This window comes from Struthio camelus, chromosome W (assembly GCF_040807025.1).
Source record: "Struthio camelus isolate bStrCam1 chromosome W, bStrCam1.hap1, whole genome shotgun sequence".
In the NCBI taxonomy this organism is placed as follows: domain Eukaryota; kingdom Metazoa; phylum Chordata; class Aves; order Struthioniformes; family Struthionidae; genus Struthio; species Struthio camelus.
Genome location: NC_090981.1, coordinates 17,107,896 through 17,127,293, shown reverse-complemented (window position 1 = coordinate 17,127,293; position 19,398 = coordinate 17,107,896). Strand labels below are relative to the sequence as shown.

General features: G+C 42.4%; 1 protein-coding gene across 5 annotated transcripts in view; it reads right to left on the bottom strand.

Moving 5' to 3' along the window:
- LOC104150281 (tyrosine-protein kinase SYK) overlaps positions 1–8,119 on the bottom strand; it is a 55,000-nt gene extending 46,881 nt beyond the window's left edge. For 2 of the 5 annotated variants that reach the window (XM_068925156.1, XM_068925160.1), the window contains exon 1: positions 7,743–7,879. The gene's annotated coding sequence lies outside the window, so the exon portion shown is untranslated. Of the gene's footprint in view, positions 1–4,327; positions 4,450–6,026; positions 6,115–7,742; positions 7,880–8,004 lie in introns of those variants that run through there. The other 3 variants (XM_068925159.1, XM_068925157.1, XM_068925158.1) reach the window with 3 other exon arrangements.
- Positions 8,120–19,398: the final 11,279 nt, after the last annotated feature.

Genomic DNA, 19,398 nt, shown 5'->3' with positions numbered 1-19,398 from the left:
GTTCAGTTATGCAGTGTTATTACGTATGTCATCACAGCATGTTTCCAGATGGAATACATTTCTCTTTTCACAGAAGACTGTGGTTGTAATCCAGAGGCTGCTATGACAAAACAGTTATGGGCAAGGCAAAACAGTTAAGCTAAGACACATCAAGCTTCCATTAAGCTTTCACTAAAAGTGACTCTCAAATCTTTTTTCAAGGTTCTCTGTTTTCTTATTTTTTAAAACTCAGTACTTCTTAAAAGCAGCAGACCTACTAGAATGTAGCAGAAGGGCAATATTCATTTTCCAGAAAGACAAACCTTGGAAGAACTTCCTGGTTTCCAGACACAAAAAGATCTGAAGAAACTGCAGTCTTGAGCACAGAGCTGGTGGTGCTGTGGATTCTTACTACTGTGAGAAGAGAGATAGCTTGGCTTCATTCAGAAGGGTCAGGCCCTGAACTTGCATACAAACACAATCCATAGCTTTGCTTGTTTGTCCTTCGGTAGGATTTGTTGTCGTTGTTGTTGCACACACTCTGGTAAACAAGACCTCTCTCTGAACTCAAGTGCCATCAGGTCTAGACAGAAGTCACCACTATCAAACAGAAGGTGGAAGAAAAGTAAAACTTCCCCCTCAAAAGTAAAAGATATCCCAGCGGAAGTTGAACATCGTTCCAGCTGTTTAGAAGTTACAAAGCCATCACATGACTAGAACAAAATGCCTGGCTCATTTTTAGAACTATTCAGGGCCACATTTCATTCAAAATTGGGAACAAACAACATTCTGTTTTTAGTAGCGTGCAGATCCAAAAGATCTGTTTGATTTCTGCTTCCATAAAGCATTTGACAACATTTTTTTCAACTAGCTGTTACAGGCTGACATTTCCAAAGTTACTAGGAGGGTGTGGACTCCCCTTCTTTGTGCAGCTTTGCATGTCTCAGCTTTAATTCCTGGTCTAAAACATACAAACGTACACAATGACCTCAGTTTTTCAGACAAGAATATCAGCAATCAGGCACTGTTAAGCGATCAACAAAAACATTTGCATCCAATTTTAGTTACTTTGTTTCACTGAAACACTGATTCTATCTCCAGGATTCCTAGAACCTGTTGCTGAATGGAAGCCTCAATGAACTCACTGTGAGTTAGAGTGGCAAACCTAGGCAGGTTCCTCCTTCAGGTCAGGGTTATCTGTCACCTGAAACACAGTCTGCAGCATCCTGCTCTATACAAGGTAGAAAATTCTTACAGGAAGAAAAATAGCCTGCTTTCCCTGCTCCTAGAACAGGCAAGTTGCTACAGAACTGACAGAGATTCTTCAGTGCCGCTTCCTAGAGCCTGTAAAAACTATGCTAGGTTACTTTCTTCTTTGAAATGCTCCTGGTATGAGGAAATAGCAAGGTTAATGCTCTGCTGCAAAGGCAGCGTAACTGACACTGGCTCATCTCCTGCTGGCAATTACTCAGGAACAGTTCACACCTGGGAAAGTATGAAAGAAAGGAGGACAAAATTTTTTTTTTTTTTGAAAGGAAGGTGTGATACTACTTCATGTAGTTACACTGCAAACATTAAGGAACAATTTCTTCAGTAAATTTCTTCTGTATAATGGCTTTCTAATTAGGAAGCTACCCAAAGGGTGGCTTCTCCAACAAGAGCATCCTCCAACAACGGAGGCAACTCTTCCTGACCAGCTTTTGTGAGGAGACATGTATCAGAAAGGCAGATTACATAACAAAAAGCACCTGATACCGTTTAGCACGTCAGTGAATCAAGAGCTTACACAGTCTAAGTCTGTGTCCTCTCCTCACCCCATCCTGTATCCTCAGCACGAACAGCACTGCTCAGCCAGCTAAAGTTCAACCCTAATTGCTACAGGCAATGATGGATCAAGCAGTCTCCTAATGAGCAGGAATCCCTTCTAGCCAGCAAATGACCACTTGGATTAACCATACGCTTCACCTCTCACACAGAAGCGTTTCAGAAATGCTACTACGGAGAGCAGAGCCCTCTCCTCCCCTCCCACAGAGGAAGCCTACTGGCTGCGTCTGGACGGGTGTGATGCTCTCGAAAAGGCCCCTGTCGTGTGCTGGGCACAGAGAGGATGCACCTGGCCTCCGCACGTTCTGGGCCAGCAGGCTGTATTTCCCGAGCTCTTGCATCACAAACTGCCAAGCTGGAAAAAATATGTTGTAGTCAGGTTTGTATTCCTACCTTGTGCCATCCTCCACGTATCAGTTGGTACGCTGACGAATGATCCAACAGTAATTTCTGCTACCAGTAATTGGTTGGCAGGTGCATGGGTACCATCCAAGGAGGACAGGTACGGCCTTCCTCCCCGGCCTCGGCCCAGCCGCAAGGCTCGCAACACAAGCATACTCTGTGCTGTGCCAGGGCCGCCAGGTGCCAAGCAGCTTCTGTGGGAAGTAGCATGCCTGCAGCAGGGCAGCTGCGAAGCCCTCCTCTTTGCACACCCATTCTCACAGGCTCTGTGCCTCAGTGCAATATGGAGGCTCTGATGCTCCCAACACCTGGATATGGAACAGGATAGCGTGGTTGCCCTCCACCTGTTGGATGGGCTCAGCACTCAAGTGACTTCATGGGTTTGCTACAGGTCCAGGCATAAAGCTACCAAAAAGCTGCCCGCGTTTGACCAGACTTGGGTCTCAGGAGTCAAAGGCAACTAGTTTTCATGCTAGCAACGTCTGTTCCTGAATACACCACTGCTTTCAAGTGAACTGAGCTGCACCCTCTGTAGAAAAAAACTCCATTGGATTTTAGTTCACTCTCCCCTTACGAGACTTTTTTCCTGCATTTCTGCGAATAACAGTGCATACTGGGCTGACCAGATCTGCATTATTTTCACTGGATGAAGACAGACCAGTTCAGCTCACTGAAGCAGTGTATGATTTCTTATCAATCACTTATTAGGACTGAGGACAGAACATTCACTTAACATCTCCCTTGCCATCTACCTTGTTCATACTCAGACTCCCACATCAACGATAGCCTCAGAGTCAGAATTGCTTTGAAGAGCTTTCTTCCTCTTGACGCTATTTTAACGAAGATATCATTCTCATACATTTACGAGATGTTCCACTGATTGAAAACATTGCTAATCCCATTATCTAATTTACAAAAATAATCCTTACTTAACCAACCTGCTATTTGCTTGACTAACTTTTGAGGAAAATACTGTGGAAATCGTTTGTATTCTTTGAAATGCAGTAAAATTTAACTTTTTATCTCAGAGACAGACTGCATTACTGTCGTTTCCTTTAATTACATTCCTCCTATTTCAAATGTTAGATTTTCACCTTGTCAGAACCTTGGTTTGGTTTTACGTAGAGTGAATTAGTTATTTTGATTTAGGTTAGCAAATTTGTGCTGAGTTTCCCAGGGTGGGAGCTTATCCACAGATACCTGCTTACAATACCTACTGGCTTGCTTTTCTATGTTCTTTCCAAACGAAACTCTGGAAAAAAATTTGCATTTCAAATTTTGCTCTACTATATTTTTCAAGAGAATTGAAAAAAACTCATTGCCAGTTTCTAACCTCAGTTTTGCAGTCTACATTAAGAAATAAACTCTTCACGCAACTCTACCAAAAAAAAAAAGAAAAAAAGGAAAAAAAAAGAAAATCAGTTGCTAAAAATTATTGAGAGATCATTTCAAACATCATTAAGTTTAATTCCTCTGAAACTTGTACAGTCACTTTTGGAATCTGAACTAGTATTACTAAAAACAGAACTTCACACCTGGTGGTCAGTACACATTTTAGCATTTTACATCTAGCATTCTACGGGTCTAATTCTGCTCTCAGTTGCATTGGGTTTAGCTAAGAGAAACAGCACTGACTTCTACAGGTTCTACGCTGAGGTCTCAAAAATGTGGACTTGTTTTTTCTTTTTTCCTCACTTACTTCATTATCTTAACCAAGTAGGGGAAAAAATATAGAGAAAGGCTGTCTGGGAGGGTACGGGAAGGATAACTGTGGGTGGCGCATGAGATGATGATGACTACCAGTCATTTTATTCAATCTGTAGCTTCAGATAAGGATTTTTAAGTCCTTTTAAAAATAGTTAGGCTATATCTTTGTACCTGATAGCATTAAAATATTTACGTAATTCTGTGCTTATTTCCCTTGTACATATTCTGTTTCAACTTTTCCTATGATTACTGACCGTGTTTTCTCCTCGGGCTACCTCCAACCACAATTGTGATTCCTGCCAAACTCAACTCCATTCCCAGCCTAGAGGTTGCTTCGCTATTGTGGCTGGATTTAGGTACTACAGTGCCTCAAGTCCTACAGCTTTACAAAAGCTTTCAGCACCTCACAGCTTACCTCTATGGAGCACCAGGGCCGGAAGATTCCTTACACCGTTTCCTTGAATTTTGAAAGGAGGAGTTGTTATGCATATTACATTTTGTCCATCCAGGACATCTGGCATCCCTCATCTGTTCTGGAGAACACTGTGCCAAAGTAAATCAGGACAAAACTAGAGAAATGGCGTGGTATTCCTAGCTGTTCAGATTAATACATCCCACCATCAGCTAGCTACAAACTCAATGATAGTGAAACTGCACAGAGTAGTACTCCGTATCCTACCTCTGTATACTGGTTATTTAGGCTCTAATATTTGTTCAGTTTGCAGTTGTTCTGGTATCTGGTACAGCGGCATGGCTGCAGCATTTTACATATCCTGGAGTGCCCTTAGAACTCTAGGATCCCACAAGGTCGCAAAAATATTTTCCCCTTTCTTTTCTTCTTACTACACATACATGCTTACAAAAGTGGCCACTTAGTCATTGCATGTGCACAGACAGGAAGTTACGACCTAATTTTAACTTTGGAATGTGAAGACAAGCTACCAAATTTTATTTTACTTTTCTGAGGCAGATGATATTTTGTGTCAAACATTATGAACATTTATCCTTTATCCTTTCTTACAGCAAATCCTGGATTCACTGCTTTTGATGCAGGAGCATACAAGCTTCTCCACACTTCTGGCAGTTGCAGTGCTACCGTTTCCTTGTTGCCGACAAGCAATGCAGAAGTCGGCGGCCAAGCGCTTTCAGCCGTAACGCAAAGAGAGTATTTTCTGCTCCCAGCTCTTCTGCTTAATTCTATGCCTCCACAGTACTCATTGTGTTGTAAAATGAAAAGCTTAAAATTACAATACACTGCACCAACTATGTAACCTTGCTGCTAAAACGTGAAATTACAGAAGGAAAACGCAAATGTTAACTATCAGCTTTGTGATCAAAATATTTTTACTGTGCTCAAAATAAATACTAATAATTGTGTTGTAACGTGCTATACTGCATACACGATAGGGTCTGATCCAGCAAAATCTAAGATCTGTTTTTACTCATGAGAATAACAAGGGCTTAATCAAATTACAACTATAAATATCAGGAAAAAATGTTTTGCTGTAAAAGTGTTTCTATCAACGCCAGTTGACATATCAGGTGAGCTACCTTCATCTCCTCCCCCAAGATTTTCTTATTTTGTCAAATGCAAGCAAGACTACTGTTAAATTTTGATTATGAAACTTGTTTTACTATTTTTTTCCCTAAGTGAAAAATTAACAACCTGATCCTGCAGATCCTTGCAAGGTGAGAAGTTTTCCTTCTTATGACTGAATGTTACTACTCAAACACCTGCAAGACCAGCTTCAGGTTTAAAAAAGGATCAGTTGAGCTAGAACTAAAGAAATGGGTACCTTGAATGGTACAAGAATTCCAGCCGCAGTGCAGTACCTCACATAAGCACATGTTTACATTTAAGTACAAAAGCAGTCATTTTATATGGCTCATTTAAATGGTCTGTTTGTAACTACTACTCACATTCAAAGACATGCATTGTAGTCTTTGTAATTATGCTACAAAAGCAGACAAGTTCCCCTTTTTAGCTGTGTTTTTCTGGAACTAAACATATGCAATTGAAAGCAGATTTTGGCCCAGTCAGTCTCATGTGTATACCACAGATCTCTAGGCACTGATCCAAAAGCCTATAAAGCTGAAAAAAGGGATAACGCTACCTAATAGCTCCAGTGCATCCAGACGCCACAGCAAACAGTTTCTTACAATCACCATATTCAAATCAGCAGCGCCTCGGACTCATGATGGCTGCCAAATATTGTATATTGGAAAAGCATTAGGAAGGAAAAAAGAAGTGTAATTTGCTAAAAAAACAATTACTGTGATCTCATGCCTTCTGACCACGACATACATTTCAGAAGTGACTTTTCCTGCTTCCAGTGTCCCTGGCAGGGCAGAAGCAAAAGAAAGGATGGGAGACTAAGGAAATGCCCCATGCAACTTATTTTCCCATCAGTATCTTTAAAAGTGCTTAAATCTAATTTATAATTTTACCATCAGTCTTCTGAAATGCTATTTTGTGCTCAGCATAACTTTTAAAAAGACACCTGTTAGCTGCTTCTAAAAATAAATTCAGCTTCTGTCTTCTTGAGACTTCAGATCAAATTCTGTTCTTACAACATTATAACCACAACAGCAAGAAAATGGAAGAGTAGCACAGCTTACCTTTGATTTCACAGTGTGTTAATATTTTTTAACAGAAACAAAACCAGACCACTTTAACTGTATTTCTTCTTGGGATTTTGCAGTTATTTCAACTGAATGCGAAAATTGAAACAATTGCAGCAATTATTTTGTTTTCTCTATTTCAGCTGTTTTGATCATCCTAACTGATTCCAAACCCTTTAGTCCAAATTATTTTATCCTCGCCAAACCATGATCTTTCTCCCCCACAGGAAAACTGTCAGAATATTGAGAACATTCAAACTTCCTTATTTGTGTGTTTATCACTCAGTGCTCAACAGAGGGATTAAAAAAAAAAAAAAGTCAGTTCCTCTAAGTGCATTGCCTTAAAGTACTCTACGCTGCTACAATTTACAGCCTCTGATCCCGTAAAAATATATGGCTTTAGGCTCTGATACGAGATCTGCACAGGACAGCTGTGCCTATGGATCAGGCAGATTCAACCCAAAGGCTCAGGAGATCTGTGTTTCTGTGGACAAAAGGATGAAAGAAGCTCGACAGAAAAGAGCATCAACAAAAATTATGAGCATTTCACTGCATTAAAAGGCATACGTTTCCTTCTGAAACGGAAACACTTTCCAATATAGCTTGCAATTTGGCCGAACGGGGACCCTGTTTGCCGCTGGAGTCGGCGTCAGCAGCACCTAACAAAAAGTGTTGCTTGACTTTGTCCAAAAACCACCACGGTACACTGGCCTGGCCAACGACCACGACAAGTTTAGGCAGCACCGGGGCAAAGAAGGAAATAACGTCGGCAGGACACATGAAACGCGCAGCCTTGAGTCAGGCATCAGGCCCACAGCATCCAACTAATTTCAGCTCTTCCAGTAACACCGTACCGCTGTTTTCTTGGAAGCAAAATAAGGAAGTCCGATAAGAAAGCAGCACATTTTCAAAGCCATTTTGCCAATCTTCAAACCTCTGAACTACCCTCACGCCGTTACAGGCACCGCTACGATCGTTTTGTGCAAACTTTGCTACGTAAAGACCTACCGCCACCAGAAGAGACCAAGACGTAATTAAACCTGATTTCTGTATTGAAATGTTACGTTAATCGCATTTACTGTCTTCCAAAGCGCGGTAAGGCTGCCGCCTTTCAGGCCGGCTGCCCAGGCCGGCTGCCCGCCCCCTCACGCCAGCGCCGCCGGGGCCCCGGTTTTCCCGCTTCGCTCCCGTTTGGCGGCTCCACTCACCCTTCCCTGCCCCGAAGCACCGCACGCTGCTGGCTTCCCGCGACCCAACGGCCGTCGCCTTTTTGCTGTCTCCCCCGCCGCGGACCCCGGCGGCGGCCTCGCCCTCCCGCCACCGCCCCGCTCGCACCTCCGCCCGCACCCGCCGGGCGGCCGGTAATAACGGTCCGCCCGCCCCGGCCGCGCCTCAGGCGGCGCCGACACCCCACCCCCGGCGGGCGGGCGGGCGGCGGCGCCGCGCAGAGGCCGGGCGGCCGCTACTCACCGCCGCCGCAGGCCGCTTGGCGGGGCGCTGCCGCCTCCTCCCGCCGCCCGGCGGCTCCTACCTGTGGGGGGCGGCGGGGGCCGCTGCCGCCGGGCGGGAAGGGGGCGGCGCGGGGCGGCGCGGCGGGCGCCCAGCGGAGGGTGCCCGGCAGCGGGCTGCACCCGCGCTCAGGGGCCGCCGCAGCCGCCGCTTCCTCGTTTTCTGGGGCCGCCGCGGCTACTTCCTCAAGGCCGGTGTCAGCGCGCACACAGCCTGCTCGGCGGCGGGCGCAGCCGCCTCCCCCTGCCCCCCCGCTTGGCTGGCAGCCCCGCCGGGGGGCCCCGGGCGCGGCGCGGCCTCCCCTCGCCCCGCCGTCGCCTTTCCCTGCGCCGAGGACGCAGCAGCAGCCGCCGCCGCCGCCGCCGCCGCCGCCTGCCCGGGACCCCCGCGCCGTGGGTCTCCGCGGAGCCCGAGTGCGGCGTGGCCTTGCGGGCGGGCAGCTCGCTGAAGCGGCCCCGCTGCCCTCGGTGCCGCCCGGGGGGCAGGAGGATTGCGGCGCGTCCAGTGGAGCTGTCCGCTAGGGAGGAAAAGCGCCCTTTTTGTGCGCCCCGAAATTTCGTGAGCGCTATTCGACGGGAGCGTGACTCCTGGGCGTGGGGCGCGACACAAGGGCCTGCTTTAACGCAGCATCTCCCCTTCCTGTCATGTTTTCACTCCAAAAATACATTCAGTCAAAAATGTCAGTGTTTTGCAGGAACGCCCGGCACGGAGGCAGCTCCAGTGTGCCCAGCTCCGTGAAGACATCGAGCTGAAAGAAGTCCCTCTCCCAAAACCTCCCAAGCACCCTGTGGGACGGGGAATGGATTCCCACCGTGGACGACCCCACACAACCCAAAGGTGGCGAGTGTCCTTCGCCGGGAGCTGTCCAGACTGCTCACCGGTACTACAGGGCCTGCAGTTAAACCTGAGCAGTAGAGAGGAAGTCAAGTAAGGCGAATACATATTTCTGGCTGCTGTTCACAGTTTACTTTTATTTTCTGTGAGGTTTTAATGGAGTTCTGCTACGCTGATTTTTGGAGAGGGTCTCCTATCTGTTAACATCCCGAAGCCTTTCTGTTGTGCATGGCTGCACTCCATACAAGCAGGCCAGTAATCGATGAAGGAATTCCTCTCTGGGGGCTGGGGGCGCTGTGCCTGGCAAAATCAGAGTATGTCTACTGCTTCTGGAGACATTCAATAAATTTGAGGAATCTCCTATCCAATATGAATATGTACAGTAGAAACCAGTAGTTTGCCAATAGCCTGCCACAGGTTATTCCATACAGCAACAAGAAGTAACTTTGTAATCCTCCAAACATTTTTTTAGCATTTGAAGGAGTTTCAGCACTGTTGTCATTGCCATTTGATGTGAAAAGACCTCCACTTTCAGTAGACATGACTGTTCATCTAAGGCCAGGAGAGATCTACTGTGGGAGGCTTTGCAATTACAAGACTGTGTCCTATGTCAGTCAATACTAGTAGGAAAGGGGATAGATGGGGATTGGGTGAAATGTCTCATCTCTTTCTGGTAAAGTTGGACTCGTCTGCCTAAAGTTGGCCTTTTACTTTAGATGCAGCCCAGATTTTCCCTGATATAAACAGACTGAAAAATACCGATATAATACAAAATGAATAATAATTTCTCACATACTGTGACACTGTCACAGTTATCAGCTGCTCTGGTTCCATGCGTGATCTGCCAGTTTTTCCTGAATAGTGAAAACAACTTGGATGACCTCCTGAACTGACAATGAAGCAACAAGTGTAAACAGAGGGGTATTGCTGTTGATGGTGATGAAATTTGTTTCAAGTCTATTTTTTATGCTATCATGAATCAAAACAGAGTTGATTAAAAGGCATTCGCAGTTCTGATTTCTTTGCTATACTGACTCCATGATGAATATAATTTATAAAAAGTAATTCTATAAACAGGCCTTTCCAAATTTCTGAAATTTGAATTCATGACCTACGTGTTCAGTTGCCTTCCCACTGCCCATCTTCCAAATTCCATCCGTTGCTACAGGGAATAGATTGTTGACGGCAAATACAAATAGGTATGTTCAGATAGGCTTTTCTTCAGTTAAGCCACCATACTGAAAAAAAGAAATTCATATTACAAATGGAATCTGTAGATGAGTTTCTGCCTTATAGACATAGTGGAATTTGCGGAAGTACTTTTGTAGAGGTAATTTGCACCAGGGGAATTCTGCTCCAGCCGAAAGAGTCTTACTGCTGCTTACTGCAGAGGTAAGAATAGGCTGATGCTAAGTGTTTTTTAAAAGACCATCAGTAAAAGGGGAGGCTGTAACCAAGGCTGATGCTTTGTTGTCCAAATTAATGTTAAATTCTCAAAAACGATTCTCAAAAATTTGTAACAACAAAATATACCACACCGTAGACAGACAATCGCATTTAGGGTCCAGATGTCAAATTCTTGACACTTTATCATACCTACGGCTAAAAGTCAAGGGTCTCCATGATAAAAACAATTAGTGTCAGTAAGATGGGGCTCTGTGTACATACAAAGAGAAGAATGCAAAAGTGACTCATTTTGCCTAAGGAATATAAAATTTCTGTACAGTTCATTGAATTCGGTCATGGTTTGAACAAAAATGCGTGTTATTTGGGAGTTATTTATTATCTACTTCATTTCAACTTTGAAGGAAGCAGTAATTCAGTGTTAGCACAACAGCAGTAAACATTAGAGAAAATCAAAAGCCTATAGTCTGAAAGCAATGTTGTGACACAAAAACAAATGTCATATATTAGAGTCAGAAAGAACTGGATCACAGAACTGGATCACAGGCTTCAGAAAGTAAGGAGCATACTCTCATATGCTTTGGCCTATTTCTGCTGTGCAAGAAGCAGCAAAAACCCCTGTTGTACATATGAACCAAGCCTGAACATACTTCATACATTGAAAATACCAGCTCTTTATGTGAATCATTAGGATTCGACTTACACATATCTGGATTTAAGGGGAAAATAGTAGTGGCAATCTCTAGGGAAGACTGAATTCAATTCCACAGAAATAAACTGGGAGAAATGCCCAACAAAGTAAAGATCAGCTTGTTCAGTGTGGGTATCTATCAATTATGACTTTCATATATACAGTGATTTGCTGCTTTGACTAGAAAATGTCAACAGCAAGATTCTTTCCTATATGAAGTAAGAATGATAATTAGAAAATGCAAGGCCATCAAAATATCATTTTCTTTATCTATACACACTAAATGTAATGAGATGTGCATTATTTTCTATGTAATTATAATCATTTAAGTACTAGAATTTTGCATGTAATAGCCACATTTATCAGTCTTACCCTCTATTTTGACCTAAAACCAACAGTCTTTAAACAAAAATGAATACACTCGATATACATATCTGTAATAAACTAGTGGTATTTTTGCTCACTCGTGATCAGAGTGGTTACAGGATGCATTCATTATGTCTGAGAGAACATGATATGTACGGTATCTACATTTTTTAAATTTTTGTGGCACAATGCAGGCTAAGATTGTAGATTGACTGAGAAAGGACATTTGCTGAATTTAGGTGACCATGGAAAATATGTAGTTATGTTAAAGTGATGATGCATGCTTGGGCCAATCCTTTCTTTATGACTGTTCATATACCACATGCCTAAGACTTTAGGTTAACAGTTTTAAGATTTGATTTTACAGCAACAATATGAGTGTTTAAAGCTGTGTTGAAGAAAGGCACATTGTGAGAGACTAATGCTGAGAGAAAGCAAAAGCATGTAGAAGGAAAACAAATGATGGAACAAAAAGCAGAGCTTTAGTAGAGTAAAATTGTTCTTCAAAATAACGGCACACTTGTAGCACAGAAAATAACCAAAGTAGTGGATAGCAGGGAACTGATTATCAGGTTGTGAGGAAGTCTTGAACAAAGTCCTAGAAGAAACTATTAGTAAAAAAGTGGGTAAACTCTGGTTTGGATTAAAACCAGGATAAAGACAAAGAATTCGAGACTATATAATCATATTTTAACTGTCAGAGGATTGAGTACCTATGGGGGAAGATTCTGCTTTGGCATCATTTCCAGAATTATTTCAGTCTACGGAATGCTGGATATGGAGACTTCCGAGAACTATCTTGGTCCATCTCAATCAGCAAATGAGAACAGTGTTGGAAGCCAGTATGTCAGGGCTGGGGATTGCCTTGGCATAAAGCTACGCCATCTACGTAAGCCTGTTTTCATCATCCGTTGTGTATGGACATGAAGCATGGAGAGGATGTGCTGGAGTGCTTATTTTTTTGGTGCTCTTCCATTTGGGATGTCCCCTGGTTGGGCGATCAATGAACTGACCGAGTAAACCACCTTTCCACCCATTGTATAGTGTAATTTTTAGTGCCTAAATTGGCACTCCTGTGTGATTATCCTAGGAATGAAAGAGCAAGACAGTACTGAATGGAAACATACTGTTAAAAGGGACTGTGTTGCGTGAGACATGAGGTACTATTAGTTGTTAAAACTCCTGGTCCCAGGACTTGGTATCTAAGAGTCCAAAATTTCCTTCTAAGACTATTAGATCCTCATGTGTATAGTAAAAGCACCCATACTTATGCTGAAACTAGGGCATCACTGAATACAGAGACCCCTGGACAAAAACCACAGATCCTTAAGAGGCTGTAGAAATGAGGATGTAAGAACATGTTCCCAACATAAGCCTACTAAGTGGCGTACAGAACTTGCCGTTTTTTTATTTACAGCTGAAGCACAGTTGGAGTTAGTGTAATTCATAAACAGTACAAAGTACTTAATAGTATTATTTACACACACACACACACACACACACACACACACACACACACACGTACACACACACACGTACAAATAGTATGAACCTAGTTTAGTACCCAGCCATGCTTATGGTGCCTTTCTGCAGTTTTTCTCCCAAACTCTAGGTTCTAGAGAACCTTTTATTAGCTGGGGATCTCATGTGGTGCCTTTGGTCTTTAGACCGTCTCTAATCTCAGGGACTTGGAAGCACAGAGCAGACATGAGAGAGAATGAGACTGCAAGAGTCACCTTGGATCCAGTTTAAGTTTTATTCTGGCTATAACAGATGCAGACTGTTTCCTACGGGGCCAGTCAGTATCTCTGCACTATAGCCCAGGACCTCTTAATAGCTTAGAGGCAATGCCGGGCTAGTCTGTGTCTGTGCATTTGTATTTAAACTTTTAAACCCTTCCAGACAGTGAATTAGCAGGAACCCATAGTGCTCAGAGCTAATAATCTAAGCTGGACCTACACTGCTCCATGAGGAAGCACAGCGAGTGTTTGCAATCGCAAGAAGTACTCTTCTTTTTGAGAACATGGCATGGACACACCCAGTCTGTCTCTTCATGAAGCCCGTTTATGATTGGCACAGAATCTGGTAAATGCACAAAAACAGATGTACTGTTTCTGGATTAGTAATGGCCCTGGAAGAGGTATGGCATTTCCATATCACTGCACCTGACCTAACAAGTCCTTGCAGACTTGAGCTGACCCTGCATCCCAGTGACAGATAATTTTCCAACCAGATAACATCTATAGCTCCTCATAGATAATGTAGTTTTAGTTTGTTTGCTGCTGCAGAGTACCTGGAGCCTTCATGCTGAAGCAATATGCCTGGGATGTTGTGACCCAAGGAAGTGAAATGCAAGTTATATCGTAAAGGTGCACAAGTAGCACTTTCCAGTTTTCCATCGTATTTTGGTTTCTGAGGCTTGTCAGCCCTGACTTTACTTTTCCACAGCCTATCTCTGAAGTTCTCAAAAATAATTACTTACAATTGTGCTAAAGTTAAAAAAAAAAAAATCTGTTCAGAATATTTTGAGCACTACTGCCTCTTCTGTGATGGAATTGATTTGGGAATCCCTCTCCTATGAAATTGCAGGAATTTAACATGCCATCTAGTCTGTAGGAGGAACAGAAGTATGGCTGTCTAAATGCATATGCCATTTATACAGTCATTCATTTGCTAATTTAGGATATATAAGTAGATTTTACTAAATGAAATTGTCTTTCCAACAGCTATAAAAATGTATGTCTTCAAGAAGATAGATTTCCTGCCAAAAAGCAAAACAATTTCACAAGCAGATGTTACTATCCTTGAAATTTTAAGCTATTTTTCTGCTTTCATTTGAGCCATACTGTAAGAAAGACACAGAATATAACCAAGAATTCCAGAGTCTAACAGCATGCTTTTGTCTGTATGTATACATATATACATATGTGTGCATATTTGAAATGCCTTTAAAATGCTTATGGCTTATATCAAATTAAATCAGTTTGAATTCAGACATGTATCTAAAGGCATGCTTGCCTTTAGTATTGTACAAAGCTATACAGCACCAGGCAGTGCATGAGAGAGAGAGAGAAAGAAAGAATTGGAATGATAATAGTTTTCCTTCTTCTCTGGCACTATATACATTAGGTCCAGTTGGTTTGTGCAAGACCGGAGGCAGAACAGGGCCATGCAAAACCTTTAGGGCTCTAGGAGGGAATCCAGGAACAACATTCACTGTCAGTTCAAAATCGGGTTCCAGAAGGCAGAACAATTCACAAATATTTAGAATGAAGTGTGAATATGGACCAGCTGCATGATAGGTTTCTCTTTTTTTTTCCCTCCAGAATGTGAACATGGGAAAAACTGTCTCAGCCAAGTTTTTATCAAAGTAGATACATGTGCATACATAAAAACATTTGTAACTCCTTGAGAACTGAAACTGAGGGGGATCTCATAGCTCTGCTGCTACATCTTTTAAACAGGAAGCAGAAGTTAGCCTGATTTTAATATTATTTACATTGATTTTATACAGCAGTGACTTCTCCAAGTCTGGCAGACATCTTGGTTTATGGTGTCAAAAGTACCCTTGATGCCTATAACGTATGTGGTCCCTAGTCGCATTTGTAGTGAAACAAAACTTTTTTTAAAGAGCTGCACCGAAAAGCTGAATGAATGCACCAAATTTCACTCACTTCTAACTCTCCACATCAGTGGCATTCTCCTGTTGCAGTGCTGGGTTAGTACATTGTGATCAGTGCAGAAGGTGGATATAGCAGCTACAAAGTTGTCAGGGTCTTGGAAAACCCAGATTTATTTTTATAGCTCACTGCAGATTTCTTGTCTGGTCTGGGACAACACATTTAATTTACATTTCAGTTCCTACCTTTAAAATAGCAACAAATCACTCTCCAATATCATAGTTGCGTTGTAAGGATAGACTCCTTTAAGAGTGCAGTATGGTCAATATTATAGGAATGGAAATGTATTGCTACTTTGACATTGGTTTTTTTTTGAAATCTTTGCTTTATATGTAAAAGGAACCTACATCTAGATTATTTTTTAACTGTAAGCATAATGTATGAGTCAAAAAACAAACACAATAGTTGAAGAATAGCTCTAAGGTCTTAGACACTATACTGCATGCAGCCCTATGAATGATGTTTTTATTATATTCGTATTATAAAGGGAGAAACTAAACTTTGAGCCTGGAGACAGCTAGGCAACAGAAAGAGTTTTAAGGCAGACAAGTTCAAAAGGAGTCCACCTGCGGCTCTAGATATCTAAATAACATTCAAATCTGGGCTGGGGTGCTAGTCTCACTGAATCACCCTGCGAGCTGGGTGCTGAACCATTGAAGGGGATCACTAGTGTAAATAACCTCCTGCAAATTATACAGCAGTGTAGAGCCCAGGTTGCCAAAGTGGAGTCTGTTTCTGACCTCTAAGTAACATGGTTGCAAGGGTGGTGGACATGGATCATGGAAACCAGATCTCACTGAATTCCAGCAGGTTTACATAAAAACTCTATAAACTGATCCCATTGTCCTAATTATATTCAATCACTCACCTATCTCAGAATTTGTGGAGAAATTAAAGGCAGCTCCACTGGTGGATGCTCTTTTTATCAACCTCACCAGCCAAGCAAGAAAATGTGCATGAAGAGATGCTGACAGGTGAGGTGGATTGTGACTGCAGAAGACTGGACCACAGGCTAGAGATGCAGCCTAGAGCTGTCCCTAGACTCTACTTCAAAAAGACAGTATTTCCATTGCATTTGTAAGATGTACTTTATTCTCACTTCGGACTGTACATTTATTCATTTCTCACTTCGAGTCCTTTCCAGGCCCAGCTATAATCACATTTTACTTTTTCCCTCACTTTTTTGAAAAATACCATTTCATTTCATTCTATCTTAATGAATTACTCTCCCTACATGGGCTGAAGCAGCTGCAGCCAAATGGCTATCACTTTCCCAACTTAATCTCTGCACTTTTTGAAAAATGCATCAAGAGCAAACTGAGTGAAAGGGCTCTGGTTAGCCTGTGGAGCTAAGACAGTAGGCAGCTTGCTGGGGCTGCTACATGGGCTCAGGGGGATCATCTGATCTGATAAGGATACCACACTACTGGTCAGGAGGGCCACTGGGATGCAAGGATGCAAGAGACCTCCCCAGGCATACGTCCAGGCTGCTTGATAAAATGTATTAGAAGAAATGGCAGATTTTTGCTGTGATTTTGATTGCATGGAATCAGCATTTCTTTATCAGACAGTTTTTGGTGAACTCTTGTGGCTGACCCTGCGTCAGTAATTTCTAAAACTGCAAGTGGCTCAGTTTATGGTGCGTACATAGTTGTAACTTCTCTTTAACAAAGTTTATCATTAACTTGGCTTGGCTCCTTCATATTTAGATGCTCAGAAATCTGTGTCGATTGTTGGTATGAACACATGGTGAGTTCATCTGTATGTATCTATTCCGCTATAGGACAGTGGTAGGTACATACCTATAGAGATAGCTGTTGGAGAGCTTTTATGACTTCCTCCATCCCCACACATGCCTATGGACATTTGGACTTCTAGCATCATCTGCTTGCTTCTGGCCTCACTCTCTCTCACTTCTGGCCCTTAGGCCTTGCTCCTTTTTGTGACGTGACAACTGGAAGCAATCAGAAGAGTCTGCTAGGCCAGGCTTGTGTCCATCCAAGAGAACGCAGCGTTGAGTCTGTGATTTCCTGCACACCTACGGCACCACTCATGGCCAGCCAGCTACAACAAATGGAGAGAAGAGACACTATTAATATCCCCAGCAAGCGACAGCATCAGGCAATCTGCACATGGAAGCAGCATTACACATGTTTCAACCTCCAGAAAACATTCAGTCAATGCCTGCTCCTTATGAGCACTGGAAAATGAAACTCTGTAACATGGGTACATAGAAAATCGGGCTCCCTTAGCTCTACATCTCATGGAGCAAATAGTAACGATCAAAAGAAATGCTCGGCAGAGCCCCGTCCCTGAGGTATACCACTTCGGTTACTAGCAGACATCTTGCCAATAGCATTTTTGTCAAGTATTTTCACTTCAAGCTTTTACCACCTGACAGATCCATAACGTTGTCTCTCACAACGCGTGTCACTGACAGCAGCTGGGGTCATGCTTCAGCTGGTCTATAACGATCTGTAATGCTCTGTAGCTATCTCACTCTGCAGGGAGTTTGCACTGCTAACCACACAGTGACATGAACACACTTTAAACCGTGCACACAGGTTAAGACACAGACTCACTATTATGTAACAAATTATTGTAAGTAGTTATCAGTAACTTCTTTCCTATGGCAAAAGCTAAACTTGGTGTACAATATGAGGCATGGATCTAAGAAAAGATACAAAATATTTCTTTCATTTTTTGCTTTTATTTACAAAATTAATTTTAGAGGATATACTTAAAATTCTGCCCATCAACATGGATGTGTACACTTCTGTAGTATCCCTGACCTCCATATTATATGTATGGAAATATATATATATTCCACACAACATATATATTTTTTAATTTTCCATATCTGTAACTCTTGCACGATGAAGGAAATGAACTTTCATCTTTTTATGTAGACTATATGATAGTGAAAGGATAGCATGGGTTTTTGAACAATCGTCTGCAGTACATTAATACATGCTGTAAGTGTCACTGCTTTTGAACTTCTGTCTCCTGAGTAGCTCTATGCGCTGCATTAATTCAACTAAAAAAAAAAAAGGATTTATATTGCATTGAATACAATGAAGCACATAAAAAGTTGTGACAAACATCAAATCTGTTTTTTATTGTACTGAGTGAACAAGCATCTCGTTCAGAAGTTCTGCAAAACATAATATGCGCCTCCAAAATGAGTTTCTGGTTTATTTTTTCTAACTATTATTATTTATATAGCACAAAGAGGGTATATGGCATTTCAAGGATTTCTAAGGCAAATCACCAGCCTCGTGGGTGCAAAACTAGAGATGACAAATAACAATGCTGAGATGTGTGGGTAGGTGAAAATAAAAACTGAAAAGAAAAAAGGTAGGAGACCTCATCTGAGGAGACCGTATTTAACAAAATAATGATACAGAAATTACACATCTGCTATGCATTGGCACACATGTAAAAATAACTAAAGTAAAAGACCATTAAGGTCACAGAGTTAAATAGTTAAAAGTTAAGAAATGCCAGAATTTAAGATCACGTACAGATTTTTAAATCATCCTGCTTGGCTGCATGTGCCTTGCGATATTACACGGCACACAAGCCATCTTTTCTGGGAAGAGGACAGACTTGCTCTGGCAGTGAATCAGGCTGGGGAGAAATGATTTCTGCCAGCGGGTTCCTGTGTTATTCTTAGCTGAGCTGGACACTGCAGAGTGAATGAGGGCTTGCCTATGAAGGGAGTGTAATACATGCATGTTTAAAGCACAGCAGTTCTGCTTTGAGCCTCCTCCAGGAATACTCTCCGTTAGAATTAAGAGAGCCTTTTTGTGGGTTAGTTTGCTGTACTTTCAGAGAGAAGGCGGCCCCCTTTCCCCTCTCCCTCCCCATACTGAGAAGGTGAGTGAGTGCCTGCACAGGGTGATTGTGGGGACAGCTGATGCCCCATCACTCCACTCCGCTTCCTGCCCGGACATTTTTATTTGTAGACAAAGAAAGAAAAAATGAAATATTGAAGGCCTGTATATTAACTAAATGCCAGCCCTCTTATGGACTGAATGAGGCACGGGTCCTGTGGAAAATTAGTACATATTTATACAATTAGTAATTATGTACCATAATGCACACATGCAGGGGGTTAAATTAAGGTTGCACAGGAAGCTTCAGTCCTGGTTTTTAACTTTTGCAGGCCTAACTTTGCAAACGCTATATAAAGCTTAGCCAGACTGAGGCAAGAAAACAAATGTCTTTTGCACAAAATACCCCACACTGTACATCAAACTGTGTTCCACTGCCCAGAGGTGCTAGAATTCAGCACTAAATGGCTTAAAATTTTTTTAACATAGACGAAGATTATCTTTCTTCCAGCATTTTGAGGGAAGAGAAGCTATTTCTGATAAA